This window comes from Euprymna scolopes, chromosome 31, assembly GCF_053919585.1.
Source record: "Euprymna scolopes isolate OS-2025 chromosome 31, ASM5391958v1, whole genome shotgun sequence".
Classification (NCBI taxonomy): Eukaryota; Metazoa; Mollusca; class Cephalopoda; order Sepiida; family Sepiolidae; genus Euprymna; species Euprymna scolopes.
In genome coordinates this window covers 72,271-90,193 of record NC_136512.1, presented here as the reverse complement: position 1 = coordinate 90,193, position 17,923 = coordinate 72,271, and the positions used below count along the sequence as shown (strand labels likewise).

General features: G+C 32.1%; 1 protein-coding gene across 3 annotated transcripts in view; it reads right to left on the bottom strand.

Annotated features, from left to right (window-relative positions):
* Positions 1-17,923, bottom strand: part of LOC145255574 (retinol dehydrogenase 13-like) — a 171,641-nt gene that overhangs the window by 88,176 nt on the left and 65,542 nt on the right. The window lies entirely within an intron of this gene.

The window sequence follows — 17,923 nt, the reverse complement described above, 5'->3', positions numbered from 1 at the left end:
ATATTAACACATATAGATAACTTAATTTAGAAGAAGCTTGAGATAACTGAATAAGAATGCTTTCAATTTCGATTAGATACTATATTCTATATTGCTTGTATCTTATTGATAAAGAGATATTGTGCTGATAAAGAGATTCGTAAGATTTTCAATCTTTTATCCTCCTGTGAATGATAATAAATTAGAAATTTCAGAACATATGTATGCAAGGAGAAATATTGTTTGTGCTGAATTTTTCGGTCCATTATTATGACAAAAAATAATGAAGGTGTCATAAATTGCATTCTACTTAATGATAATATATATATATATATATATATATATATATATATATATATATATATATATATATATATATATATCTTGGGTTGAACATATTGTTGAATGAAATAACAAACTTTCACTAGCATACAATGCAATGCTCTTTGTGTAAACAAATGCAGTTTAAGGCATTCAGACAATGTTGATCATTGTAATTTCACCTACCTACTTAGCAACAGGCAAAATATTGTAACGGTTCGAAGCACTGACAGTCGTCTAGACAGTTGAATTTTGATCATCGTTTGAGGTAGTTGGTTGTCTAGTCGCACTGAAGAGTGGTGATACAGCGAAACAGTCTGTGGATGACATATATATATATATATATATATATATATATATATATATATAGAGAGAGAGAGAGAGAGAGAGAAAGAGAGAGAGAGAGACTTATATGTAATATACTGAGTTCGTGTAATTCAGTAAATTTTCACATACCAATAGGTTTTAAGCCAAAAAAGGTTGACTTAAGGATTAAGCTACAAAATTATCACATTTCATAATTGAGCATTAATATACTGTGTGCAAAATCAAGACTTCAAGACAAGGTATTGATGGCAACGAAAAGTGTATTTTATTTTATGTTACAATTGTTTCAATGTCCAGTTCGACAATTTCAAGCATTATATTGTTTGAAAATTTTCAAAAACCAGCATTTCTTCAGACTTTATGAATAAACACACTTTTGGCAATGTAGCATTTTTTGAATAGAAAGAAAAAAGAGTAGGGGGGGGGATCCCTAACGGGAAAAACATGCGGGAAACATTTACCTTGGTTGTAGTTACGGAAAAGCCCATTTAAATATTAATGTATCGCCTAATTTTCGTATCCTTATTTAAGAACAGAGTTATGTGAAGTTTCTACTGGGAGCTCTAAGCCATTTAAAAAAGAAAATTTTTTTTTAAATATATCCCATTCGTTAGGTTCCTAAATTCCTTTAATTCCCGATGATTGATTTTTTGTAAAAAGAATTTTTTAAAATTTGGTATCTATATTTATATTATGTTTGTAACAACCTTGTAAAGATGTTACGGTTATTTTTAGTTTCGTATTAGTGGCAAGTAATGTTTATAGATTATCGTTTTATTGGTACATGGATTAAGGACCATTTCAGGTTTAGAATTTGATTGAATATGAGAATAAAGTAAAATAATGGGTGTATTAAATATATATAAACCTTGCAGGACATTTCGGGTGAAGTGTTCTAATCTATTTACTGTCTGAAAATTCATAGTTATTCTACTTGAAAAATGTTTTTGTGTCGTTGCTTGGGATGATGTGAAGAGAGATAATCCAATTAAGTTGTTAAGTACTGCTAGTTAATTCTGTATATATATATATATATATATATATATATATATATATATATATATATATATATATTCAAGATAATAAATGTTTCTTGGGTTCATAATCGTTATTGTAGCTAAATCATCTACCACCCGAATCATCTACCAAGAGTTACTTCTGATTGGATAGCAGCAACTGAGGATATAGGTGCTCCTAAAATATCTGAACCTAAAATGTTTCTCTCAATAAGTTTCCTCGATGAGCAACTGAAATCGAACTGAAATCTTTTCTATTAAACCAAGCAACAATGGCATTGCTCTACTGATTTTCATAATGTCATATTTGATTGAAGAAGGCTAGGTACCTCCAATACATGCCACAGTTTGAACTCCCCCTGTATGTAACACGATGTAACTGTAATTTAATTTAATATTATCATCTTAATTTTTTTACCATTTAAAAGAAGAAGCTTCAAATAAACTGCTAATATTGTTTTTTAAAAGTGTATGAAAATGTGAGAGAAAAATCGTGTTTACATTATCGACGCTTTAAAACAACGTTCCTATGTAGTGACGTTTTTTAAGCCGTTGACACACCCATGTTTTAAAAAGCTAGCAAAAATCAAATAATAGTCATATTTTCCTGAAATTTTCGATATTTATTCATTATTAAATAAACTTACATAATAAAAGTAGGTTGCGTTAAATATGTAAGAGAAAATTTCTACACCCCTCCCCCATATTTTATGTTATGAAATCTAAAAAAATAAATGTAAATCAATAAAAATTTTAACATTTTTTTAAAGCTGAAAAGATCAAATAATTAAAAAATAATTATTTTATATATATATATATATATATATATATATATATATATATATATATATATATATATACACACATAAAATCCTGTTATTTTTTCACTTACCTTAAAGTTGTAAATAAAATTGGACATAAAATCAATATTATCATGTTAAAAAAATAAAATAAACAATTTTTCTTGATTTTTTTTCTCGGTAATATAATTATTTGAATTACAACAACAACAAAAACAGAATCCCAGAAAGTAATTATTTTTAAAAAGCTTTAAATGATATTAAATTCAAATATTATGCGATATGAAGTTTAAACAGAGTTTTTTTTATATAACAGGTTTCCAATAATAAAAAAATATATATTCATATAATAGAATATATGACACTTTCAAAAGCAAAAACCGACTAAAAAAAATTCGTTTGGATTTGATTATTTAGAATGAAAGAGGGGATAATCAAAATTTGCGCTTTTTTTAAAAAAAAGTACAGAGGTCTGTAAGCGACATCATTAGATTCATATATCAATAGAACAGGTTAAAATTAATTTTATCATCTGTATAGTTCGTTATTAAAAATCTATTTGTTTTATAAAAGGTAAGTCTTATATTGTTTTTTAGTCATTTTTTTTATTGTACATTTTATTTATTCATAAATTTCTACATGAATGATCTTCCATAGAGATTGACCCAAACTATAATAAACACATGAAATGATGACGTCATTACTTAATGTGTATAATGATGACGTTCTACACAACAGTTTGGAGATGCCTAAAGAAGGCAGCAGATATTGCTGAAAGTTTCCAGTCTTACAGTGAGAAAAGAAACAAAAACAATACCAACATATTTAACAAGATATGTCATACTTTAAAATCAAAGTTCAGTCAAACCAGATGGATTTAATAAACAAAATAATAAGTAACAGAGATCTTTAATTTACTTGTTTCTATTTTTTCTTATTAACTACAATAACATCTTACAGCAGCAGTGTTATGGACAAACATTATGTATATAATGCAGTAAAAGAGACATAAAGAATAGCAATTCCCTAAGTGCACTATTCTTCCATATAATATAACATGATCATTCTTTTAACTTTAAACAAGTTGAACTCATAAATTTATTTTAAATAAATTTGGAATCGGCACTTTTTCTTGAATCAGTACTCATTATAAACTCTGAAACAATGTAAAGGTTTCTACAATTTATCTCGTTTTAAATATGCAAGCTAATAATAAATGTACAAAACTTGAATTCCAAACTAACTATTTTATAATACATCTCCACCCTCCAAAACCCATTGTACATAAATCGAGAATAATAATAAAAAAATAAAACGCATTCATTTCATTTCCTAAACGCACTGCAATTTAAAAATTCTAACGTCCATGCTGCATTCAAAAAAAAAAAAAAGAAAAACATCACATTTTTTGAAATAGTGATTTCTATGTTTTTCTTTAAAACAATTATCTTGAGAAAGTTTTGAAATAAAGACCAAACAGTTGATGAATATATAAACGACTTTCAGTTTCCCTTTTTTCATTTATATATATATATATATATATATAACATTATTGAGAGGTTCATATATATGTCGTGTGATTGTGTGTCATGTTACTAAACGTCTGTAGTGGGGTTTGAACCATTTGTTACTCTTACGTTCTGTGATCATCTAAGTGTGTTGCGTGCGGGTGTGTCAGACATAATTACATAAACACATTCATTTGATGACATACCTGGTTTTCTGCTGTCGGCCTCTGGAGAATATTGAGTAAGTCTTAAAGAAAAGGGTTCTGTGTAAATGAAGACGTTCTAACAGAGGAACCAAGATGCTGTATATCTTATATAGTTTATTTCACTCCCAGGCATTACGTCCAGCAGAGGAGTGATCAACGATCAATGCTTGGGTGGTTAATTCTAGTCTCCATTCTTAGACATGTCAGGTTCCTCCCCGATAGATAGATAGATAGATAGATAGATAGATAAATAACAGCTAATTTCTCTTCTGCTCCACAACTATATAAGATTCCTTCCCCACTTTTTAACAAAATGTATAGCGAAGACATACATTTTCTATTACTCACATTAAAATAAGAAGGAAATACATATGCCCAATCTGCCGGCAAAGAAGGCTGTCATACCATAATCCAATTAATAATAATATATAAATAAAATAAAATTACATTCTTTTTTTTTTTTTTTACACAGTGATCACCACTTATCAAGGCCCGGAAGCCACTCAGGGATAAGGGTTATTGCAAGTACAGTACGTTAGTGTGGAGATTTGATGAAGTGTTTACTTAAGGGGGCGGTTCATTAGGAATTTGTTTACATTGGACTTGAAGACATCCAAGTTGTAGTCAGGTGGGAAGCAGGCAGACGGAACAGAGTTCCACAGGCATGCAGTTCTAAGAAAGAAGCTTTGTTCATGGAATCTACGTTTTGATTTAGGCACAGATATAGAGTGGGGGAAATTTTTGACAGTGGATTCTGCTAGACAGGTGTTTTTCGTGAAAGATTGGCGAGGGGGGACCAGAGATTGGAGTTCAGACGAGCACCTGCCATGGAAATAACGATAAAGCAAGGATAGGCTCGCAACGTCTCTTCTGTGGGGGAGAGGTTGCAGGGTAGAGAAAAGGGCATCCCCCACTAAGCCATGAACTCTATTTTGTACTCTGTCAAGGCAGGATAGGCTGTTTTTAGCAGCTCATAAATTACTACATCCTCAATTAATGCCATGTGGTGCAAATCCTTGTGCCCTCAAAAGTCAATACAGTCCCTGTCACCTCATGGCCTCTTAATAAACCCCAAATTCAAATTCTAGGAGCATCCTTGAGTTCTGTCGACACTACATGTGGATGATAAATCCACGGCAATCAACTGAACAAGAAAAAACGAGGTTCATCTGCCTCATCAACACAGACAATCATTGTCCCTGGCTTTACAGACCAGCTCTTCTTTCCACAGGTGCACCCCAAAAAAAATTTCACATCCCAGGTCTTACACCTATTTTACCATTAATATACAATTATACTACTAATATTTTGGAGAACAAAGAGAAAACCTCTTTTACTCTATCTGGCGATCAGCACTCTATTTTCCAAGATATCCTTTTTTATATAAGTTAACTTAATTGGTCAAAACATCAGCCTATCCTTTTTTTATTATATACACCTCTTCATCGCACTCGAGTGACTGCATCATGATGGACTTCAACTGCTATCACGCCCCTCAGTCAGCCTGTTTAGATCCTTGAACCCCAAAAATTGATCCTTCCCAATTCGCCATAGTGCACGTTGACAGAATATGTCTGCCTTATTCGCTGTGTGGAGCAATCCCTACTCCAGCTAATAACTGTAGCTAGCTCAACATCTGACGAGGGTTGAATCTTTTTGAAATTGTTTTTTTTTAATAAACTTTAGTTGTTGTTGCTGTTTTCCATACAAATACAGAAAATATAGCAGCCTGTAACTGTAGAAGAAAAAATAGATGCCCCCTACAAGGTTCATGCAAAATAAAAAATGTAGTTTATAGCTGCACAGTATCATTAATCTGTTCCAGAGTTAGGATTGTAAGGTAAAATCGACATATGGCGTGGCTAAGCAAAATTTTATACAGTATATATTAAAAATTAGTGACAAAATACCGTACAGTATATAATACACATGTATATAATCAAATAACATTATAAATAATAGCGTAAGGTGGGGCAAATACAATAACCAGAAGCCGGAAAACATTGCATTCCACATCATAACCTGAAAAAAAACATATCCCGGGGCCACCATAATCTTGGGATCGCCATATCCCGGGGTTCTACTGTATTGGGGTTTCTTGAGGTTTTAATATAAAACTTTCTCTGGTTTTATTCAATAATATTTGATTTACTGAGAAGTTGGTGGCCCTCTAGAAAAAATTTGCATTTTTTAAAAATATTTTATTATTTCTCTTTTCTCATACCTAATATAAATATATATTCAGTATTTAAAATTGTTAACTTTAAAGTGGAAATATAAGTATTGATATTAATATTAATATTAGTTATTTATAATATCCTGATAAAAATGCTCAATATTCGAAATAGAGCATGAACATATGAAGAGAGTTAAAATTATGCAAATTATGACTTACGATATACTAAAAGCTGGGGTGACATTAGCCACTCTGAGTGACTTTGAGCCACAAAAATAACAATAACAAAAATAATAATGCATAAATAGTGTATGATCTCTGCATTTTAAACATAATTTTCAGATTCTATTACGATTTCATAATTTTCAGACACATCGTGGTGTAGTAGCAAATATTTAATACAGAGTTATTTACGCATTATTGTTTTATTATTTTTAATGGCTCAAAGTCACCCGGGTAGCCAGAGTCACTCTAGCTTATAATATATCTTGTATTCTTTGTTTATGAATGTTTGTAATGTTTGTAAGTCATAATTTTAACTCCCTTCATATATATATATATATATATATATATATATATATATATATATATATATATATATATATAGAGAGAGAGAGAGAGAGAGAGAGAGAGAGAGATTTCTCCCAAACCTCTTACCTTGATGGAAGAGAGGCAAAAACTTGTTGCAATGCTTTCAAATGATCTAAAATAACAGCAAAGGGAGCCTTGATTCCAAATATTTCTCATATGTTATATCTCCCTTCTTTTGGAAATAGGGTACGATTGCGAATATCTCCCGTATCAAATAAGCCTTATACACTGTAAAATTTACTTTATATATGCAAACCAAAGAGGGGAGATATAACATATGAGAAATATTTGGAATCAAGTCTCCCCTTGCTGTTATTCCAGATCATTTGAAACTATAGCAGCAAGTTTTTGTCTTCCCTCCATCAAGGCCAGAGGTTTTGGGGAAATATCAGATATTTTGTAATTCATACGCAAATTAGGAAAACAAATGACTATGATTGAAGTATTGCTAAAGGTGCAGTATCTTTTCACCCATGAAAACCCCTTTAAAATTACCACTATTAATAAAGGTTGTCGAGGGGGCTGAAAACGAAAATAACAGTAAAAATCTCAGGAAACAAGTAGTTTCCAAGATATTAAGATCACTTTTCTATATTAATTTAACGTAAAATGAATATATACGTTATAGCCAAGGTGGCCATAAAGTGAATGCTCATTTTACATTAAATTAATATAGAAAAGTGATCCCCCCTTCTTGAAACAGTAGTGTGTGACCTTAAAAGCAAATGTCACATAACTCACTACACAATTCAGGTCAACAGCTTTCCAATGAGCCTTCATTTGCTACATTCTGATCAGTAGTTGCCGAGATTTCGAATTTTAAAAATTGCTAAAAAAAGTGGTATATCTATATATGGATATATCTATATTTGTCGCCAAATTTAATATTGAAATGGTTATATCTCTGGTTCTATGAGCCAAAACTACATGAAAATTTGCAGGCTTTTAGAAGATTATAATACTATTTTATTGTTAAAATCTTTTGACAACTGGTTAAAAAGAACCATTATTTTCAAACCAATAAAATTAGCATACATTTATATGTAGTGTCCTAGCAAGCCAGCTTTAGTTTGGCTGCTTTGGGACGAATTTTGCTTGGCTGTCTCCCCTGTGGCCTTGCCAGGCCACTAATATATATATATATATATATATATATACAGAGAGAGAGAGAGAGAGAGAGAGAGAGAGAGAGAGAGAGAGAGAGAGAGAGAGAGATCAACTTTCAAGTGTAAAGGTTACAAAGACTGACATAATCTCGGCCATTGACAAAATCTCACATAACTCAGCAGCGGGACGGATGGCTTTCATGTGCAACTTATGAAAAATTGCTAACACTAGCTATCCCTCTCACTACAACTGCTTTGGAGTAAATCTCTACAAGCTCTGAAGTATGGTATGATTTTGCCAATACACAAAAGAGGTAGTAGAGGGTTAGCAAAAAATTATAGACCAGTAGTGTTGACATCACATATAATAAAGATTGTCGAAAGAACAGTGCGACATAAATGGCAGACTTTCTGGGAAACAAAGGAGCCTTCAACAAAGGACTACATGGATTTCGACAAGGTCACTTTGCTTGTCACAGCTACTATCTCACTATGAAAACATTCTACATGATATCGAAGATGGAGATAACGTAGACGTAATCAATATAGATTTTAAAAAAGCTTTCAACAAAATAGACATCGGTATACTCCTGCATAAAATTTGCTAGCTCAGAATTTATGAAAAACTCGGGGCATGGATACACAGCTTCCTTCTAGACAGAACACAAAAAGTAACTATTCGAGGCAGCTTATCAGAGACAAGTAAGGTCATCAACAGCATACCACAAAGGTTATTATTAGGTCCTTTATTGTTTCTTATAATGGTTACTGACATAGATAGAGACCTGGAACATGCCATAGCAACATCTTTCACTGACAACACACAAATCATGAAAAAAAATTCCACACAACATGACTCAAGAAAACCTTAGTAAAATTATAAAATGGGCTAATGAAACAATATGGCTCCAAACAGAGACAAATTTGAACTAATTCAATATGGTAATAAAGACCATTTCAATGAAACATCTGGATACTGGTGTGGGCAACAAGAAATCACATCAAAGGAAGTAGTGAAAGATCTAGGGGTTTATATGAGCAAAGATGCCACCTTCACACAACATATTGACCACACTACAACAGTCGCAAGACAACTAACAGGATGGATACTGAAAACCTTCAGGAATAGGAACAGTGAGTGCATGCTCACACTATGGGAATCCCTTTTCCTCCCAAGGTTGGAATACTGCTGCCAGCTGTAGTCTCCACAAAAAGTAACAGAAATCTACAAATTAGAAGCATCACAGAGAACATTCACCAGCAAAATATGTGGAGTAGACTAAATGAATTATTGGGGAGGTTGAAGGAGCTGCAACTTGTCACATAATCACCACATCAGATTATGTGTTTTAAAGAGAAAACATTTTAAATTTCAGATTTTTTTGCCAACGGAAAGCATATCTTGCTTTTTTTTTTTGTTTTAATCATATCCATGGCAAAAGACGTCACAGAGAAAAAGAGGCTAAATCTATAACAAAGAGAAAAAAAAGTGTAGGCAGAAAGAGAGAGAATGAGAGAGTTGTAAAAAGGACCAACAGGTTTCAACACCCCCTCCATCTCGTAAAGAGAGAGGCAAACAAAATACGGAAGGAAAGGAAGAAAAGAGAAAAAGGAGGAAAAAATAAAAATACATTCTTTTACATGCTCCTCAGCAAGCAGTCATGGCGATCAGACAATGAAACTCAACAAAAATGAAGGTACGTTTTGGTGGGTATAGAATACCCATTGATGAAAAACTAAACTGAGCAAACTTGTTTATAATGGACAAAGGATATTAACAAAATAATCCAAAACAAAATCATGACTAACAGAACTTATAAGTCAACATTTAAATTAATCTCAGTAAAAATTGTGTTGTCCAAACGACTTTTGTCAAAAGACATTTCACTGGTGAATATGAGAAGCTAAATTTGCCAATGCAATGATAAGAGTGACAATATGCCCTAGAGTTGTGGATGTGTGTTTTTGAACACGATGAAACCAGGCTAGCCAATACACCCAGGATGAAAAACTAAAATAACGAAATCTGCTGAAAAAATCCTATATAAAAAAAAATGAACTGTAGGTCTTCTCTCTTTCTCTCATGTGATGAATTAATGTTTCCTTGTGTTTTGCCTTTCTTTTGTTATTTATCGATATATTTTCCGCTCAGCCTTTTTAGACATTATCGTAGGACCCACCCCCATCTTCATGATTCGTTTTTTTTTATCTAATCTCACCTTCTTTTCTTTTCTTTTCTTCTCCCTTCCTCCTATTATCTATTTTCATAATAAAATTGATTTAAACTTTAATATTGATGTTTGCATTCCACAGCTTCCATTGTGCTGTTTGTTCATCCATTCCATGTTTTACAGGTTTTTGAAAGAGCCTCCCCATCCCCTCTTGTACGGCAAAATATATCGAACCCAGAGGACCTTTCCCTTTTCTTTTTTCCTTGATATTTTTTTTTATTTTGTTACGTGAGTGCCTTTGTGTAGTCCCAACATAGGGCATGATCGTAACAAACTGTATTCACAACAACGTCGAAGAGAAAGGTATATATATTATCATCTAAATATGGAAAATCTTGGAAGAAAGGGTCCCAAACACAACAATAGTAGGAATAACCCTCCAGCGGCAAGGGCAGCTATGCTATATAAAAACCACACTTGAGTCTACACAGAGGATCAAGTCCCTCATCCACTACAGCTTCACCTACAGTGGCACAAGAACATTCAACTGTATTCCAGCTGCAATAAGAAATATAAGGAGAGTGTCCTCCAACACTTTCAAGAAACATCTGGACATTGGAAAAGATACCTGACCACCATATAACACCAGGCTAGGGTCGCTCCAAAAGTAAAACCTTCTATGTTTTAACTAAAAAAATTTGAAGAGCTACTAAAACAGGAGTGGCACCATTAAAACGAGTGACCTTTTGTGCTCCAAAATTTATTTTTTTACAAAGTCACCACCATTCTCAATGAAATTTTACCATTTCTGCTTCTAATGTATGTCCATGACGGGGGTTTCTTTCTTAGTCTTGCACTGTCAATATCTCAAACAGAGATAAAAACTTTCAGACCATGAATGCATGAGTTCAGCCATCATAACAATGCAATTTGCAATAGCCTCTGATCCATTCATGCAGAATAAAAGATATGAGGCATTATTTTTGGAACGCTCCTTGTATATATATATATATATATATATTCATATGTAGATATATATACAAATGATTGCACATTAGTCTTTATTAAAGAGTGGAGGATGAAATTATTGTCTACATTGCAGCTCATCAAAAGTGCATGTGTAGTGAGGATAGGAGAAGCACTAGGTATAGTTTGAGACAAACAACAACTTATATACATAGAAAGGGAAGCAATTCTTACTATCCTATTAGTATATAATCATACTATTAAATTCTGATTTGGTGGTAAAATATTTTAATGACAGTTCTGACTGGGTGATGCAGCCTAGGTGTTTTACTTCTTTGTACCACAGATTAAAACAAATTAATTTTTACAAATCCAAATTGTAGTTTTAAAATGACAAAATTTTAAAGAATTGAATACTGTTTATCAAAGTTTTGATAACTAACAAATACACATTTAGCTTTGATAATCAAACAGTCAAATATGGTGACGTCGGTGAGCATGAGAACGGAGATCATTTCATTGTACTTCAGAATTTTTTTTTACTCTCATTCACTTGGAAGTAAGAGGCTACTATTTAAAACCATGTCTACAGAGGGACTATGTAGGAAGTTGAGAAGCTAGATGTCTGTTCACATTGCATGTAAATTTCTGCATGTTAGTATAGCCAGGGAAGCAGGACATAGGGAGGGAATTCCAAAGTCTAGCAGTTGGTAGGAAGAAAGCATTAGAGTAGAAAGTTTTCTGGCACCTAGGGACCACTGTAGTAAAGGGGTGGGATTTTGCCGCTTGTTGGGTTAGTCAGGGGTATTAACATCATGTGGGCACAAGTATTACAAGTTCGTTGGAGCACATTTCAATAAAATCAACAGAAAACAGGTGTAAGGATGCAACATTGCAGTGATGGTTTGGAGCTTGGTTGATAGTGCAGAACCTATTAGGTTGGAGACACTTTTTCGAATCCTGTCTAAGAGAGAAAGAGACAAGTGGTATCTAAGTTTCAATAACTAAGAAATACACACCTAGCTCAAGTAATTAAATAATCAAATATGGTGCTCTCCCTAGCACTAAAATGGAGACCATTTCATTATACTTCAGAATAACAATACACTATAGACAATGTCTACACAATAGACAATGGCAATAGGAATATGCATCTGGATCCATTTAAATGTTTACTTTAAAAACAACTCAAAGGGTAATGTGTGGATACAACGGCCTAGAAAGAAAATATCTGCTGTTCGAGTTTTATGTAAAAACTAAAACTGAAAGAAATCTTTACTCCACATATAAATTAGAAAGGTAATTGTTCATAAGGAAAGTTTTCTTCGCTCCAAAAAGTTTTTTCATATTAAATGATAAAATCCATCTTTTAAACATTTTCATCACCAACTATCATTTGACTATGAATAACAGTTCATTGCACATTACAGTTTTCATACCTGTAAAAATTGGTTATTAACAGACACTTGGCAATCTATTAAGTCATTTACCAGTTATCATAGGTGCCACAGGGCTTATGAAGAAGAACCTGAAGTCCTACCTAACTAATATTCCTGGTGAACCAAGTGCAAAAGAGATCCAGACAATTGCACTTAAGGAAACAGTGAGGATACTAAAAAGAGCTCTCGGTTGGTTTCAGTGAAATGCGGGGCAATGTTGACAGCTGGTTTGGCTGCCCCATACCCAGCATTATAATCTTCAAAGGAAGAAAAATAAAAAAAATCATTTAGAAATTGTCAACCAGTTTCATGACACTTTAGAATATTCTTATTTCTTAAGTTCAGTTTGCATGAAATCATTGTCATAAATGTCATTTATAAGAATTATTACATGCATTCTCAGTGGCCATGTCGTTTCTAGGCCACTGTATCTACAAATTACCAATCAATGATTGTGTTGTGATTGATTTATGAAGATTACAGGCTGTTTGAACTTGTATGACATTGGATCCAATGCTCAAGAGGTAAAGATCTCAACCACAACATCAAAATATCTGTCCACTATTGTAAACTTAATTTGCTACATCCATATTCATTTCTAGATAGAACAAACAGCACTTATCCAAAACCTGAACCAACATGGTGTCAGAATTTTCCAGCATGGTTACATAAACAGCCAGAAAATGCTGATGTGCAGACTGCTAGAGACAATAAAGTTAAAACACTGAAAACAAAATTGTAAAACAAGAAAATAGTTACCATAAGTGCAATTATATGAAAAACTTTATTTTCAAGAAAAGTATATAAAAAGTATTTCTCGAAGCTTTGCATTGTTACCTTACTTCCACTGTTTTCTAGATGGTGATAGATGATTTTTTTTTCAAGAAAAGTATACGAAAAATTTTTTTTAAAGAAACGTTTTAAAATAAATATTTTTAATGATGTAAACATAGAAAACACTGTGAAAGAAAATAATTTTTTACAGTTTCATGAAAATTATTTTTGTTCAAGAAAAGCATAAAAAGTTGTTTTTTCATGAAAAGTTTCAAATAAATAATCTTTTTTACTTACACTGAAAAAATTGCAGATAACTGTTTTAAGCCAAAAGATGAAAACAACTGTAAAAAGTGAATGGTTTTTATTTTTTCCAAAAAAAAGTTAAGTGTTTTAAAACAACTCTTTTTTGGTTTTTGATTTTTTTTTTTTTTTTTTTACACGGTGGTCACCACTTATCAAGGCTCGGAAGCCACTCAAGAATAAGGGTTATTGCAAGTACAGTACGTTAGTGTGGAGATTTAATGAAGTGTTTACTTAAGGGGGCGGTTCATCAGGAATTTGTTTACGTTGGACTTGAAGACATCCAGGTTGTAGTCAGGTGGGAAGCAGGCAGACGGAACAGAGTTCCACAGGCGTGCAGTTCTAAGAAAGAAGCTTAGTTCATGGAATTTACGTTTTGATTTAGGCACAGATAAAGAGTGGGGAAAATTTTTGACAGTGGATTCAGCTAGACGGGTGTTTTTCGTAAAAGATTGGTGAGGGGGGACCAGAGATTGGAGTTCAGACGAGCACCTGCCATGGAAATAACAATAAAATAAAGACAGGCTCGCAACATCTCTTCTGTGGGGGAGAGGTTGCAGGGAAGAGAAAAGGGCATCCCCCCCAAAAAAGTTTTCTGTTGATATTTGTTTTTGCTAAATCTTTGAAGGGGTCCTATTTTTACTTCACTCAGTGTGCTGTAATCAATTAAAAACATTTTGGCATGGATCGACTACAAGAAAGCATATGATAGAATTTCACAAGCATGAGAATGTACAAAATACCAGGCAAGATTATCAATTTCATTGAAAATGCAATGAGAACATGGAGACTTGAACTGACAGCTTATGAAGGATACATAACCAAGATTAAAATATAAAGAGGTATCTTCCAAGGGCATTCCCTATCACCACTAACAATATACTAAGAAAGCACTAAATCGGATGCAAGTTCACTAATACAGAAGAAAGAATGAACCACCTAATGTACATAGACAACCTGAAACTGCAAAAATCAAAAATGAACTAGAGGTGCTAATAGACACAACCAAAATCTTCAGCCAGGATATCTGAATGGAATTTAGTATGGAAAAGTGTGCACTGCTAATTATGAGAAGGAGAAAACTGGAGGCAACAGAAGGCATGGAACTACCCAGCCAAACGGAGATGTTAGCACTAGGTGAACATGACACCTACAAATATTTGGGGGCACCTCCTAGGATTATCAGAACAGTATCTCAACCAGAATGATGCAAAGTCATCCTCATACTCACAAATGGGCAATACTCTATTAGACAGTGTCGAGAACGTATCCTCAATTGATATGAATATAACCTACTCAGACTGTGCAAGATAACGGTAATAGAAATAGGCAAGAGGTAGGTTATTTGAAGATCAACAAAAATAGGTGTCTGTTTACACTGGCAATCTTTTAAACCAATACATTTCAGGTGAAAACATCATTACATACATGTCATGGCAAAATTAGAATAAATTCTAAAAAATACGAAAAACTATCCAGTACATATGTCAGATGTATTTTTAACAAAATATTATCCATAATTACGTTTATAAATGCGTTGGTTTAAAAATGGCTGACCCTTAATTTAAGTCACAGAGTTATCTGCAGTGTTACTCATTAGGTACCTCCAACACATAATACGATGTAACTGTAATTTAATTTAATATTATCATCCAAGCTATTTTACCATTTAAAAGAAGCTTCAAATAAACTGCTAATATTAAAAAAAAATTTTTTACAGCGTACAAAAATAATGAAAATGCTAGAGAAAAATCGTGTTTACATTATCGACGCTTTAAAACAACGTTCCTTTGTAGTGACGTTTTTGAAGCTGTAGACGTACCCATGTTTTAAAAATCTAGCAAAAATGAAATAGTATCCATATTTTCCTGAAATTTTTGACATTTATTAATTATTAAATAAATTTACATAATAAAAGTAGGTTTTGTTAAATATATTAGAGGTCATATCATTTTTTCAGGTGTTCTACCCCACCTATTTCATGTTATGAAAACTAAACAAAATAAATGTAGGTCGATAAAAAAATTTCAACATTTTTTAAAGCTGAAGATTAAATAATCGAAAAATAGTTATATATATATATATATATATATATATATATATATATATATATATATATATATATATATATATATAAAATCCTGTTATTTATTTCACTTACCTTAAAGTTGTAAATAAAATTGGACATAAAATCAATATTATCATGTTAAAGAAAAATAAACGCTTTTACTTGATAGTTTTTTTCTCTGTAATTTTTAAATTTTATGTCCAATTTTATTTACAACTTTAAGGTAAGTGAAATAAGTAACAGTATTATATATATATATATATATATATATATATATATATATATATATATATATATATATATATATATATATATATATATATATATATAACTATTTTTCTTTATTTGAATTACAACAAAAAAAAAACAGAATTCTAAAAAATAATTATTTTTAAAAAGCTTTAAATGATATTAAATTCAAATATTCCGCTATATAAAGTTTAAACAAAGATTTTTTTTATAACAGGTTTCCAATATCAAAAAAATATATTCATATAATAGAATATATGACTCTTGAGATAATAAAAATTACAAATCCAAAATCGACCTAAAAAAACTCGTATTGATTTGATTATTTAAAATAATAGAGGGTGATCTTTATTTTCTGACACATTTTTCCAAAAAAGTATGGAGGCCTGTAAGCAACATTATCTGATACATAAGCGTCAACAGAAGATGTTAAAATTAATTATATTTTATTAACTCTCATCTGTGTAGTTCTGCCAAAATTGTATAAAAGGCACTGCACGCGAAATCCAAACCAATTCAGGATACTGTTTTATGAGTAAGCAACTCGCCGTCTGACTCCGTCCTTGTATGTGACGTTAAACTACCAGCATGACTTTGTGCGTCTTTTCCTTTTTGCCTCTTTTCTCCCTATGAGCTGACAGCAAACTGTCTGGGGGTGTTGACCCCAGGCTAAGCACATGGTGCAAACACAAAAGGAAAAATATGTTTTTGCAGTTAATATTAACGCTCAAATCTCACTGGATTTATTCTGCAATAAAATAATCTTTTGTCACATCAGACACATTCATGGAGCAAAATTATCACGTTACTGGAACTACCTAATGTAACAAATTTTATTTTCTTTGGTTTAAAAAAGAAGAAATATTTTATCTAAAAAAACATGATTTCCTCAGTCAGAGGAGGCTTCTCTTTTCATCTGTTGTTTCAGTTTTTACTCAAGTTCTATCTGAATATGTAAGAAATACATATTAAGTCCTCACGACTATGCATGATTCTAAAAATCTAACATTTATTTCCAAGAACTATGAACATTTCATAAATTATTTAATGACTTAATCTTTCCCTCACATTTTAACAATGCATAATGAAATTTTATTTATCAATAAGATAAATCACTTTGTTTTGTTGTTGTGTTTTGACATGCATGTGCAGTGTCAACATGCAAGAGAAAGATTAACCCATTAAATGATTTATGAGATGTTCGTAGTTCATGGATTTAAGTGTTTAGATTTTTTTTTTTTAATCATGTATAGTCACGAGCACTTTATATATTTTTCTTAAATGGAGTCTGATAGGACTGGAGTAAAAGAACTGTAGCAAAAAGGAGAAGAAATCCTTCTCCGACTGAGGAAATCGTGAATTAATTTTTTACATTTGTTAGTTCAGTAATGTGATAATTTTGCTCCATTAATGTCTCGGATGTGACAAAAGGTTATTTCTTTGGGGAATTAATCCAGTGAGATTTGAGCATTAATATTAGCTGCAAAAACATATTTTTCCTTCTGTGTATGTCCATGTGGCTTAGCTTGAAACGACAGGCAAAGAGAGAAAGAGAAAAAAAGTTAATTTCCATTTTATATGATACTTCCATGTTGAGAATTTAGGTGTATGATGTGCGAAGTCCTGTTGGTGGTTTTATATCCCACAAGGCAGAGTCAGACGCTGAGTTGCTTACTGCATCCTGAACTGGCTTGGATTTTGCGCACAGTGCATTTTATATGCTTCTTGCTGACTCCCAGACAAGGCTGTCAGGAAAAGATTTTATAAAAGTGTTTTCTTTGAGCATTGATTGGATAGAAAGTGGACACCCTGTTACGTGGTATTGTCCTGAACTATGTCCGCGTGCAGAGACACAGATTTACTTTTTATGTCCACAGAATTTGCATAGGTGTATACAGAAAATGTGCACATAACTGAAATGTT